Source organism: Cuculus canorus, chromosome 4 (genome assembly GCF_017976375.1).
Source record: "Cuculus canorus isolate bCucCan1 chromosome 4, bCucCan1.pri, whole genome shotgun sequence".
NCBI lineage: Eukaryota > Metazoa > Chordata > Aves > Cuculiformes > Cuculidae > Cuculus > Cuculus canorus.
Window position 1 is genome coordinate 43,003,394 of NC_071404.1, and position 14,340 is coordinate 43,017,733.

A 14,340-nucleotide genomic window follows, 5' to 3' on the forward strand; every position below is an offset into this window, starting at 1 on the left:
CTGGAGAAGTGGGGCTGTGACACCTGGGTCGAGGCAATCCCCATTTTCAGTACAGGATGGGGGATGACGTGATTGAGAACAGCCCTGCAGAGAAGGACTTGGGGGTGCTGGTCAATGAGAAGCTCGACATGAGCCGGCAACGTGCGCTTGCAGCCCGGAAGGCCGACTGTATCCTGGGCTGCATCAAAAGAAGCGTGGCCACCAGGTTGAGGGAGGTGATTCTGCCCCTCTGTTCCTCTCTTGTGAGACCTCATCTGGAGTATTGTATCCAATTCTGGAATCCGCAACATATGAAGGATATGGAGCTGTTGGAACGGGTCCAGAGGAGGGCTACTAGGATGATCAGAGGGCTGGAGCACCTCCCACATTAAGTCAGGCTGAGAGAGTTGGGGATGTTCAGCCTGGAGAAGAGAAGGCTCTGAGGAGACCTTATAGCCCTCTTCCAGTACCTGAAAGGGGCCTACAGAAAAGCTGGAGAGGGGCTATTCATAAAGGCTTGCGGTAATAGGATGAGGAGGAATGGGTATAAACTAGAGAGGGGCAGATTTAGACTAGACATTAGGAAGAATTCCTTCACCATGAGAGTGGTGAGGCACTGGAACAAGTTGCCCAGGGAAGCTGTGGATGCCCCGTTCCTGGAGTTCAAGGCCAGGTTGGATGGGGCCTTGGGCAGCCTGATCTAGTGGGATGCCCCTGCCCATGGCAGGAGGGTTGGAACTAGATGATCTTTAAGGTCATTCCAACCCAAACTGGTCTATGGTTCTATGATTCAATGAACTTAGAGCCTTTGCTATATGAAGTGTACTAGGAGGTAAAGGATTACAGTAAGATATTATCAGAGGTCATGAAAGGGAGAGGTTTATTCCATTATCATTATAGATTTAAAAGAAAAAAAACCCACACCTGTAAAATTTAATACAAGCTCCATCTTCTCCCTGAACTTAGATTAACTTAAAATAAAGTAAGAAGAATAAAATAATTTTATCCACTAAATCATGATATCTTCTAGTGAAATTAAAACTTATGACAGCTTGTGAAATAAACAAGTAGCATGTTTATCCTCGGGAGCTCTAGCCAAAAGAGAATATGCAATTTCTTTAACAGATGTTATAGTGCACAACTGTTATTTTCTACAATTGTTACACCTTTATGGATTTGTGGAAATTAAAGCTTGGAGGGGTCCACTGCAGTGCCTGGGAACGCCCGGCGGAGAGGAACCTACTGAAGTTCAACAAAGGCAAGTGTAGGTTTCTGCACCTGGAGAGGAATAACACCATGCATCAGTACAGGTTAGGGGTCGACCAGTGGTAAAGTAGCTCTGTGGAGAAGGACCTGAGAATCCTGGTGGACAAAAAGACAACTAAGAGGCAGCAGTGTGCCCTTGTGCCCAAGAAGAACAATGGTATCCTGGGGAGCATTAAGAAGAGCACAGCTAGCAGGTTGAGGGAGGTTATCCTCCCCCTCTACTCTGCTCTAGTGAGGCCACATCTGGAGTCCTCTGTCCAGTTAAGGCCTCCACAGCTCAAGAAAGACAAGGAACTGCTGGAAAGAGTCCAGTGGAGGGCCACAAAGATGATTAGAGGGCTGGAAGATCTCTCTTATGAAGAAAGGCTGAGAGATGTGGGATTGTTTACTCTGGAGAAGAGATGAGTGAGACGGATCTCATCAATTCTTGTAAATATCTAACGAGTGGATGTCAGGAGGATGGGACCAAACTCTCTTCAAAGATGCTCAGTGACAGAACAAGGGGCAACATGAACAAACTGGAACACAGGGAGTTCTACCTAAACATGAGGAAAAACTTCTTTAGTTTGAGGGTGACGGAGCACTGGAGATTTTCAAAATGCGCCTGGATGCATTCCTATGCAACCTGCTCTAGGGAATCTGCTTTGGGAGGGGGGTTAGACTAGAGGATCTCCAGAAGTCCCTTCCAACCCTGACCATTCTGTGATTCTGTAATTCTGTGCTGTTTGATCAGAGGTTCACTACTCTTTCTCACCAAAGCCCCACCCTCCATGACAACCCAGCACCTTCTGCCCAAATATCTCCTTCACACCCCTTCCTCTCCTGCCAGGAAACCTAAAATAAATGTGTATTGCAGACTTACTGAATTTTGATTACTAGAATATCAATGAAAATCTGTGTGTGGCACTGCAAAACAAACATCTGCTGAGGTATCTCAGTACATCCGGCACTCCCGCTGTTGTGCTGTCTCAGGGGCATGTTGGAACACAGCAGAGATGCCTACAACAGCCAGTAAGACAAACTAAATAAAACTTGTCTGGGTCCTCTGTAAAAGCAGCCCTATCATTGTTGTTCCAAACTGCCTGGTCACCTACTGGCTAATATTAAGTAGATCATACCCCAGAGAATCATCACAAATTCTGAGGAACACAGGAAGAAAATGTTCCGTTACAGAAATTTTATCCACAAATTACTCTGCAACAAAATAAGCTTATAGACTAAACAAATCCTTCTCTTATGAAGAAGCAAATCTCCCAAAATATTAAAAAAGTATAGGGTTGAGTAGATGCCTTTGATGCATAATATCAATGCTTCTGATGGCAAAGAGATGAAGAAGCCTCTTCACAGAGATCAAGATGTCAGTTGCATTCTTTGAGGGTGCAGGATATAAAATATTAGAAGTAAATGTGAATGTTCTCGGTCTAACCCATTTTCTGTGACATAGTCAGAGGGATAATTTTTGATTTACACAGACAGAAACCAAATAGTTTGCTTACCGTAACTCTTAAACAAACCTCCTACAGCTTATTTGTGCTTAGCCTAGGTATGAGCTTTCTGGTAAAAAATAAGGTGACCATTACGACCACTGAATCCTCCCACGCCAGCATAAAACACCTTGAAGGATTTGGATCTCCTGTTCACATAACTGGATAGAAGATAACTGGATCTCCAGTCCACAACTGATTCCAGAGACAACTCTATCCTAGGCTGTAAGAAGACTAGGAATTTCTTGCCTAACTTCTTTGTTACTTGGCCTTTTATTTTCAGCTGAATGTCACTAAATATGTGGCTGAAGTATACATTTCAACATCTCAGACACTGAGAAGATTTCTTTTTTATAGCTCTCAAACAGAAATGTCCTGTAAATACAGCATTTGAATAATCTGGAAAATATGTTAATATATAAATACGGCCTTTCTTCAAAAGGAGATGAGCTGGTGTAAATTTGTTTAGATTACATGTTAACTAAATGGAGATCAGAAAATCAAATATTTTATCTGTGAAAACATTTTAATTCAGAACAAGTAACTGTAATTGGTGAACTTGTCTTCTGAACATGCTTCAGACAGGAATGTACCATCTGGATTATCAGGAATTTGATGAAATATTTCCAGTTTGGAATTTACTGATAGTACTGGAACCTACTAAAGATGTACTTTAGTTTGGATTCATGACTAACATCACAATGTACTTTTTGCAGAACAAAGACACCTGTTTTTCTCTTATTTTATAATGAAGAAGCATCTTGGAATATCGAGCTCAATGATAACTGCATTATCTAAACAAACTCTTTTGCCACATGGTAAGTGTTTGTTAATATTAGTTTGAGGCAAAAACAGTTACTGATTTTAACCATCAACTTTAAAGCAGTATATCTCAACTTAGATTAAAATTTATTAATCAAAATAAGAAACATTAGAATCTTTGCATTTTTGTCAAGGAGAAACAAGTCTATCCTGGTAGCATAGAATTCTGGAGTTCTGGACATGATGAATTCTTTGAAGGTGTTTTGAGTTGCTGCTTGGTTGTGGAAAAACTTCTTCTTGCAGGAGTGGTTGAGATGCTTGAGATGCTTGAAAATACAGTGATCATTGGGACAGAAGTCTACTGAGTAAGCTAGATGAGGAAGATTTCATAACCAAGTTCCTGCAGCTTCTGCAGAGTCATTTGCGAGACACGCGGTTGGGTGTTGTCATGTAGAAGAACTGGTCCCTATCAATTGAACAGTGTTGGACATAAAAGTTGAAGTTCTTGGTGCATTTTGTTGATTCCCTGGCAATACTTCTCTCCTGTGATGGTTTTGCCAGGATTCTAGAAGTCAATGATTCATCTGCCAAACACCAAATAGAGACCATAAAGTTTTAATGATGCAGCTTTGGTTTGGGGAAGTGTTTTGGTGCTTCACTTCAGTCCAGTTGCTGCATGGAACACTGTTGATTATTGCGTAGAATCCATTTTTTGTCACACGACACATTGCGATGAAGATATGGATTGCTTTTGTTACACAAAAGAAGTGCAGAGCAGACTTCACATTGGCGATATTTTTTTATTTCTATTCAGCTTCTGTGTCACTATTTGTTGAGCTTTTGTGATTTTTCCATCAACATTTAGTTTTTCTGCAACTCCTTGAATTGTTTAGCCTGGGCCTACTTCATTACTGGCCCTCAGATGGTTGTCTATTGCATCTTTAAATTGATAGTGTAATATAAAAAAAACAAAACAGTGAAACAAAATCCATTAGCATAAATAAGTAGAACGAATTTTTCACTTTAAAATGGTATGCCACCTGAACAAAATGAAGCAAAAGTTTAAAAGTTTAATCCAAAAAAAGCATCACAGTTTACAGTGACAAAAGCAGCAATTATTTTTGCACTAACCTAATATTATTTCTGATCCTGGTCGGTGTCATGAAGGACACCGCTCCCAAACTCACAGTTTATCAAATACATAATATAAATATACAAATTAAATATAAATCACAGAATAGTTTTACCATATTGTGTAGACAACAGATGACAAAGAAGGAATTGAGTGAAGATAAGATGCATGTAGCAATAAAGTAAGAAATCAAAGAACATTCTGTTTACTAATATTAGCAATTGTGCGTCAAATATCTTTTTATTTGATTTTCTTATTTTGTGTACAAGTTACTGAGAGAAACTGCAATAGAAATAGATTTTAAAAAGAATTTAAAAAGACAAGCACTCAAATAACGCAGTTGCAAATTTCTGCTTTACTTTCATACTTTAAATTTATTCTGTCTTCTGGCTAGCTTTGATTTTTTAAATTTGACATTACTATGGCTAAGTGAATACTAAAAAATATTCTGCTGCTTGATAATTGCCACAAAAGGAAGGATGCCTTTCTCGCTGACAGAGTTAAGCTCTAATTATTTATCAAGGAGTTCATGACAGAGTGTGAAATCAGATGGCATCTCTCTCTAAAGTTTTGCTAATAATTTGTTTCTCTACTCCAAATTTTTGGTTCCTTGCTTTTGGAGGACCTTATTCCTCAGTTCTTTCTTTTCTTGCCCCCAAAGAAAAAGGATAAAGAAAAGTAGTCTAGTTTCTAATATCCAGCAAAGCATGATCTTGTGTAGGGGCAGTACACATTGGTTTCCAATGAGCACATGAGGAATTGCATAGTGTCTTCCAAGATTTGTAGTAAACAGGTCAGAATCCATTATGGTATAGATAAAACTAAGGGTGTTTTTTTTTACATTTACGATTTTACAATGTTTTATTCTGAAGTTTTCCTGCCTTTTTACAACCCAGCCTCAGCCTCTCAATGTTCTGCAATTCTTCACAGTCAGCTCTCTCTTAATACTCTCATTAGTGTAATAGCCAGGAAGTTTTTCCAACTCATTGTTTTCCAGATCACTTGTGACAATAAGTAGATTAAAGTTTTCACATATTGTTCATGTAATTCTTCAGGCTGAGAAGGATCACAGGCAGGTTAAGCAGTTCAACTCTTCCAAATATTCAAAATTCACTTTTAAAAATTAATCAGCAAATAGACCAGAGATCAGAATTCAGAAGTTCTCACAGAGTTTCAGGACACACAGTTCAGGATGACAATAATATGGATTACTTTTTTTTTCCACAGGCTTAAATAAAGGAAGACTTGATATTGGCACTGTTAAGCCCATTTGCACTGTACCTCTCCCTTTGCCTGGTCAAAACTGAGGTAATTTATGTAACAAATGGCCACTTTGTGCTACAGGGAGAAAGGTTTTGATCATTTCATAAGGTCTAGTTTACTTTCTTTCTGTGGCACTGTAAAAGCATTGCTTTTCATCTTATGGTACAGTTCATCAAACAAAATGAAGTATTTTCTGTTTTGTGATGCGGAGAGTGGATGTATTGCTAGTCCATCTGGACCAAACATGAATCATGATTGTCTGAGATTGCAAGAGCCTAGATTACATGAACCACATCCCTGCCACGTCTCTGTTCCTTGGTTCTCAAAGAGCCTTGTACCTACAACAAATTACTACTAAAAAAAAGAGATAGGATTAGGTTAAACAAACAAGAAAAAAAAAAGAATGGAACATGGCATGATAAGACAACAAAGGACACAAAAAACTCACAGGACAGGTGGAGAGGTGGCCCAAAATATAAATTGCTTTCCTGTGGTTAAGTCTGAATGCAATGGAAAGATCAACATTCCAGCCAAACAGATGAAAAAAATCAGCATATTTTGTGGAAGGAACTCCTTGAGTACCAAAAGAAATGTGAAGGCCAAACAAGTACGAATAAAATTTTTGAGGATATAATGATTTCCCAAAAGCTATTTAACAATGAGTCTAAATATGCAACTTTCTCAGACGCTGGTCTCCTGAACATTCTTGTTATTTTAGGTTAGATTGCTTTCTTTGCGTACTTCAAAAAAGTGCCTTTTTATGGTTTTCCATACAAAAAGAGGTTTTGTTCCAAAGGGACTGTTTAGAATTTTTCATAGTCCTTTTGTTGTTCAGTTTCTTAACACTGGTCTTTTGGGGAAACAAACAAACAAACAAACAAACAAAAACAAAACCCAAAACCCCAACTAATTCTTCCTCTTGACTGAAAGGAGGTGAAACTTTCAGTGCTAGGAGCACTCAGAAATACCTTAGCTCTTGGGTCTTGAGATTTCACATCCCAAAGTCCAATTATACTGATGCTAGTATTTGTAGGACTACATACTTATATGCAGGATCTGGGATTGATCTGGCTGAAAACTAACCACGAGGAGATTGGTGGTGGTCTAATTTTCACTGGATTTCCCCACCCTGACTCACTCATGTCTGCATCAACTCTAGGGCTGGCAGAAGGAACAGGATAGAAAATGAGAACTGTGGGAAGGGCAAAACATCTAATTTTCTGGCAGTGCCAATTTATGCTGCATTGAAGTAATGAAACTATGATGTAAGAAATACAGCCTGAGATGTCAAGTATGCAGAAATCTAAAGTAAAACATCTGAATACAGGCAGAAAAATCTTTTCAATTCAATTATTACGTAAGTGTATTAAAAATTACATTCTTTAATTTCTTCACAAATTTCATGCCTAATACCTGACATATATTTGACACTTTAATGAGTGCCTGTCTACTCAAAACATTATTTCAAGCACAGGGAGAATGCCAGGCTGTACAGCCAAAATGAGGCAGATTTTTGAGACCATGTGTCAGAAAAGAAAGACGTCTTCCAGGTACAGAAACAGTCAGTAAAGTGCTCTGATAGATGCAAAACCTTCACACTATGCTGTGGGAGACATGTTTGAACCACAAAAAATTATGATAATCAGAGAAACGAGTAGAACCAGTCTACTGAAACGTTTTTCTTTTATTGAGGTAATTATAGGAAAGCCATGCTCAATTTTACAAAGCATATTACTATCTCCAAATGTGACTCCTTACAAACTCCAATACACTGACTTCAGCTATGCAGACATTTGAGATTTCTGAGCTATTTATACATGCTAGAATAAATCACATTTATAGATGCAGCTTGGGTGCAGTTCATTTGGCAGCTAACCAAATTATGCTTATATTGGTACAATTTAAAATATTGGACTGAAATCATAATTAGAAAAAAAAAAAGGAATAGACTCTTAAAGAGCTGACTCTAATGAAATGTACTCTAAATGAAATGTACAAATTCTTAGCGTAACTGCAGGTGAACCAGTCTGTCTACCAGTGAAGGGATTTGGATTGCTACTGATGAAATTGGCTGTGGGCAGCTCAGTCATCGGAAAATTACTGGCTATATTTGGAAGAATAAAGTTAAAGAAGAATATGATACTATAAGATAAAGCTGTATAATTTTTCATATTTAAAAATATATTTTGGAGAAAAGTCTTTTATCATTAGAAGTCATACTGTTTCTTTTTATCTAGTTATAAACTGCTCAACTCTTCATGCAAAGAAAGAACTAAGAAGTTGTATAATTTAACTGTACAATAATTTGAAATGAGTAAAACATTCTGTACTGTAGCTATTTTAATCGTGTTTCAGAATGAGATATCTCAGCTGTGCAAGCTACAATGTTGATTCATCTGGGTGGAATGAAATATGACTAGAAATAGTGATACAGAAAATTCTGTTGATCTGATTTCTTCTTCTCCCACTGCTCCTGACCATGAATACCTTAACTTCAAATAGTCCAGTCAATAAGTGAAAAGACTCTGAGACTGGAGCAGTGGGTTCAAAACTGTTACAATTTAAGCCCATAGTTTCCTCTTGAAACTGGACTAAATATACAAAACAATGGAAATATATAATAGTATGGGGGAACCACAGTATTCACCATCAGATACAATGGGCATCCCGCTTACCTTATGAACATCCAAGCACCCTTGGACTAAGTATTCACTGCAAATTGGCACACAGGCATATCAGTATGGATCTGTTACCAACAACTGCCTAATACAAGAGAAGCACCAACGATTATAAGTTTTTCCTGACCTTATTTAGTAAGGGATGTAACAAATCAGTCTCTTTTTATTCTGTTTCTATTCAATGAGTGGCATTGGCATGAAGCTTAAGGCTACTTCTCATCACAGCAAAAAAATGGTTTTCTGAAGGGATTTTGTTGAGTCTGCAGAAGGAACCAACCATTTGAAGAACATTTGAAAGTGATTTATTCAATTCTCTGAAGTACATATTCTCAGATGTTAGGCTGACAATTCAGACGCCAGCATTCTAACACTGCTGGTCCTTTTAGAAGACATGTTCAGCTCATACACTTCCCTATTTTCGTAGGTCAAATGTAGGTCAAAATGAAAGCACTTTGGGGACTATAAAACAAAATTTCTTTCCTTCATCAATTTAAAAAGTGAAGTATTGCGGGGAATGATGTGAAGTGCCATCCTTTTGCTGTGGATCACTTAGAACAAGTCTACACTACAAACCTGAGGCACAGTAAAGGCACATGGGAATGTCATTTTTTTTGACATCATTATGCTGGCAAAAAACTCTACTGTGATCACAGTTTTACGTGTTTAAAATGCTTTTTCCAATACCATTATTTCAGTACTCATCAAATTTATACATTCTTTCTCATTCTTTACAGGAGGACAGGTGCAGACCTGAGCTGAAGAGTATATCAGCTGCGCTAACTGTACCCACATCCTATGAAGGAGTAGTAAAAGTTGTCTTGACTAGTGCTAATGAAAAGTCTAAATCAACACTATCGCAACTCCTATCACCTCTTGTCCCAAAACAGAGAAAAGTGTCATCAGGAGAAGAAGTAATCTTCTGAAGGGTTTCTTTCTGCATATATTAGATAAGGATATTAGATAAGAAGGAAAACACTGAATGTGTAAATAGATTTCCTGGATGTTTTATCATCTCATACTACCCAGAGACCACATATAGAGTTGTGTGGAGGTATTTGCCAGTACAAACTATCTGCTGCTTCAGTTAGTAATGCTACAGTTGGGTGAAAGGTAAATTGCATAGTAACAAGAAAGGGAGTAGGATATGGCAATTGAAACCATCAGGACACTGTGACAACTCACTTTCAGACTCTATTTTTATAGACCTTTAAAACAAAATGTCCAGGGTGTTCTTTTTCTTGCGTATTATTTTATATTAAAAATAATTCTTAACTGGCACAAGAATCTCAATGAAGATCTAAGCAGCTGATCACACTGATGAAACACTGAAATTGGTTACACACACAATGTTGTCAAATTACCTAAACTAACCAACCTGAAATTTAAGAAAAAATGTTTTCAGGAGTATATTTTTCAATTTTACTGTGTTCCTTCTATTAATTAAAGTGCACTGTTCGTATACTACCTGATATCACCTTGTATAATCTGAAAGCAGAAAATGTATAAATGATAAATGTCATAACACTATTTGGGTTTGTATTTCAATTACATTAGGAAATGTGACTTCATTTCTTATTCACGCCTTTTACTCTTAAAATGTAAGAAGTAACATACTGAAATCTCCAAGTGATTCTCCACCTTCAAGTTCAGGACAGATGTTACAGGGAAACAATATTTTTCAACAGATTCCTTAATTGCATCCAAAGAAATTCAATAAAACATTGTAGTATTAGTTGGATTGGAGTCATTTTAGTTTTAAGAGCAAGATAGGAACAATTACACACACCTGTCTTAGCAGCAGGAGAAGAAAAATGAAATGTAGAAAACAATACCTCCATAAAGCTTCATCAAAGAAATTGCAGGCAGAAACCAGGCCCACAACCACTTTTATCCCTGTCTTGACAGATGATGTTGGATTCCATACCCAACAATAACATTTCTTAACTGCTCAGACCCTGAACACAACTTATAGAACTACTGTGATGCCAGTGGTCATCTATGAAATGACTCTCCCTATAGCATCTTTGTGCATGTGCTGCTACCTTGCAGATTACTTACAAACGCCCTGGCTGAATGGATGATGACGAATACTATGCATTATGCCTTTCAGTATTCTCCTTCTAATAGAAATGCTATCTTACATGTTAAAGGCTAAGCTGCAGTGTTCAGAAGAAATAAAGTATCTTCTTATTTGAAAGATGCTGCCAGTTCTGCACAAACACAGAGGAAACTGTCAAAACACAATCTAGGCATTTTACAAAACACTTACTATAATCCTCTAAAAAGCAGGAAAGACATGATTCATGAGACAGTTCATGAAATCTACTTACATAAGTGCAAGGTAGAGGCTTGAATATGCTTTTACATTTATAGGAGTTTTATATTTAGCAAATAAAATTCATTTTCATTTCCTCATCATTCAACTAATTCAGTCCTACGTTAGGACATGAAATAAATTATCTTTTGTTAGCTAAAGAATTTGACTGATATAAAGGCTATATCTGCTTTGCAGAAAATATTCCCTCTCAGTTACACCGATCAACTTTATCATACAAACTCACAGATCTTGCATCGTGGTCAATTTTAGGTACATCTCAAGTGCCAGTTCTGAAAAACAAACAAATATATGAAAAAGCCCTCAAGGTGATAATAAACTCTCTTTGCTTAGTTTTAAAATGAAACATTGTTTTGCAGGATCTGTTTTTGCAGGATTGGATTGTAGTAGGATTCTGACTCTCCTCACTCTTTAATTTGACATATGAGGTTCAACACAAAAAAAACCCCAAGATTAACCCTACAGCTTGGGAACTAAGATTGGGAGAAGACAGACAGAGATGGTTGAAGATCAGGCTCTAACCTGTCACAGTGAGACAAGGCTCAACTCAATTGCTTCTCTCAGTATGAGTGGACATGTGTTCAAATGTAGGAGTTTTCTTAGCCTCAGTTGGAAAACGCTGTGTGCCAGCTCACAACACTTTCTCTGTGAAGCAGTTTTTAGCTAATAACAACATCACTGTGCTTCAGCATCCATCCTATTTGCCAGATCTAGCACTGTCTTCCCAAACATCAAGTTGCTGCTCAAAGGGACCCATTGTTTTATTGGTAGAGGATGCGAAACCAAAAATGATGGAGATCTTCAACAGCCTTTCAGAAAACAATCTGTGGAATTGCTTTGAATGTTGGTGGCATTGTGTGCAGCTGTATGTCAACTCAAAAGGGAACAACTTTAAAGGTAATCATAGTTGCTTTTCTTAATTTGCTAAATGAAAGGAGTTACAGGCCCAGTCTATTTTTTTTTTTCTGTGTTGGAGCTCATATATCTCATTTCTGTGACTTCATAGGGATGAAAACATACATGCCAGTGATTCAATATAAACAATTTTTCAGATTGATCCATATTTAATTTCTGTGCAATTGACATCCAATAGCCAGCATTTAATTGCATAAATTTCTAAAGATTCCTTTTGTAAAAGAGCTTGCAGTACAGGACAGCAATATTCAGACTATGCACCCCATGTACCCTCACTTCAGGATCCCAAGGTGAAAAGAAGATAGGAAGAATTGGAGAAAAGAAGATTTCTAACACGTCTGCTGAGTAACAGCGCAGAGAGTTTACTTATATTGTTTCTATAGAGCCTTTACAAGCTCTTCATTTAAAAGAGTGCAAAAAATACCAAATACACAATGTTAAACTTTTTGTGAAAGTGCATCTTAATGTGCCTGTTCTGCTTTATCTATACATAATTTTAAATAAATGTAAAAATAAAACCAACAAACTGATGAATTACACTATATATATTCGTAAAAGTGTAATTTTCCTTCTAAATAAATTCTGCTGGTTGCATATGCTGTATCATGTTGAAAATGAAGAGTGGAACCACCAGAGAAAGACATCTTCTGCATGTCAGATGCTTCCTTTCAGCCTGTGTTTAGTACTTGTGAAGCACTGGGGTACTTGTGAAGCATTCGTGTAGTGGGTTTTTCAACACAGCCTGGACATTCTGGAGAATGAAATGTTTTGGGTGCTATTTGAGCTGTGGGCACACAGCTCTCTCAGAGCTGGAGGGTAGGTTTATTACATGGAAAACAGTGCAATGAATCACAGAATGGTAGAGCCTGTAAGGGACCTCTGGGGATCACCTATTCCACCCCCACACTAAAGCAGGTTCACAGGAATGTGTCCAGGCTGCTTTTGAATACCTCCAGAGAAGGAGACTCCACAACCTCCCTGGGCTGCCTGTTCTGATGGTCCATCACCGTCACAGTAAAGAAGCGTGGAACTTTCCATATTCTAGTTTGTACCTGTTGCCCTTTATCCTGTCACTAGGCACTATTAAGAAGAGTCTGACCCCATCCTCTTGACACCTGTCTCTTAGATATTGAAGAAGATCTCTGATGGTCAAGAACACAGAGTGTTGGCACAGGACCACAGCTGTTGGGTTGCAGTTAGGAGTCTGGGTTAAAGGGGCTTATCTCTAGGCTCACAGTCACAGTGATCTCTTGATGTTGCTTGTCTTTTGCATGTCTTTTGGGTTTTCCTACAGATAAATCATGTTTGAGAGATAATGTGTGTCTTGACTCCTATGTTATAGTCAAGGGGAAGAAATCTCCAAACACATAGTGATTGCGGGAGGGCAGGACTCCTTTCTCTCTTACAGGAAACGACATTATGGATAGCCAGATCCTTGGATGACAAGAAAAGGCAACACCATGAATAGTCTTCTCCACAGCAATATGTGAGGCCTTGGACAGGTGGTATTTATGGTGAACCTAGAATATGAATGGACATTTGTGCTATGGCAAATGGTTTGGTGATCTTAAGAATGCGGTTAGGTTTTGTAAAGTGGCCAGCAGGTTGAGGGAGGTGATTGTGCCCCTCTATTTCTCCCTTGTGAGACCTCATCTGGAGTATTGTGTCCAGTTCTGGATATGGAGCTGTTGGTATGGGTCCAGAGGAAGGCTACAAAGATGATCAGAGGGCTGGAACACCTCCCATACGAGGACAGGCTGAGAGAGTTACGGTTGTTCAGCCTGAAGAAGAGAAAGCTCTGAGAAGACCTTATAGCCACCTTCCAATGCATGAAGGGAGCTACAAGAAAGCTGGGGAGGGACTTTTTACAAAGGCTCATAGTGACAGAACGTGGGTCAATGGGAATAAACTGAAGAGGGGCATATTTAGACTAGACATAAGGAAGAATTTCTTCACCATGAGAGTGGTGAGGCACTGGCACAGGTTGCCCAGGGAAGCTGCGGAGGCCCCATCCCTGGGACATGGCAGGGAGGCTGGAACTAGATGAACTTTAAGGTCCCTTCCAATCCAAACTACTCTATGATTCTATGATTATTGTAAGGTTACTACAGCAGGGTTAGGTATTAACATAGAAATTTGATATTATTATTTCTTGATATTACGTTTTACTTACATAAAGCTTTCTGTGTGTTGGCAGCATATGTATAAAATACCCAAACTAACTCATATCAACAGGTCGCGAGAAAGAGCAGTAATGACCTCTAGCTTTGTCCTTCAGACAAGCCTCATAAAAACAAAACTTCAATTTAAATTTACTTAGCATTTACCATAGCATTTACTGAGCATTAAGCCTCAAGTAAAGAAGGGTTTAAAAATAATGACAAAAGCCACTACTGCTCCTTTCCATCAGTTTTTACTAGACTCGTGTGCCACACCAATCACGCAGATACTGCCCCGCACAGCCCCACTGCCCCTCGGCGGCACTGGGCTTCACAGCTCTGTTCGCCCCGCATCCACTGCCACCCG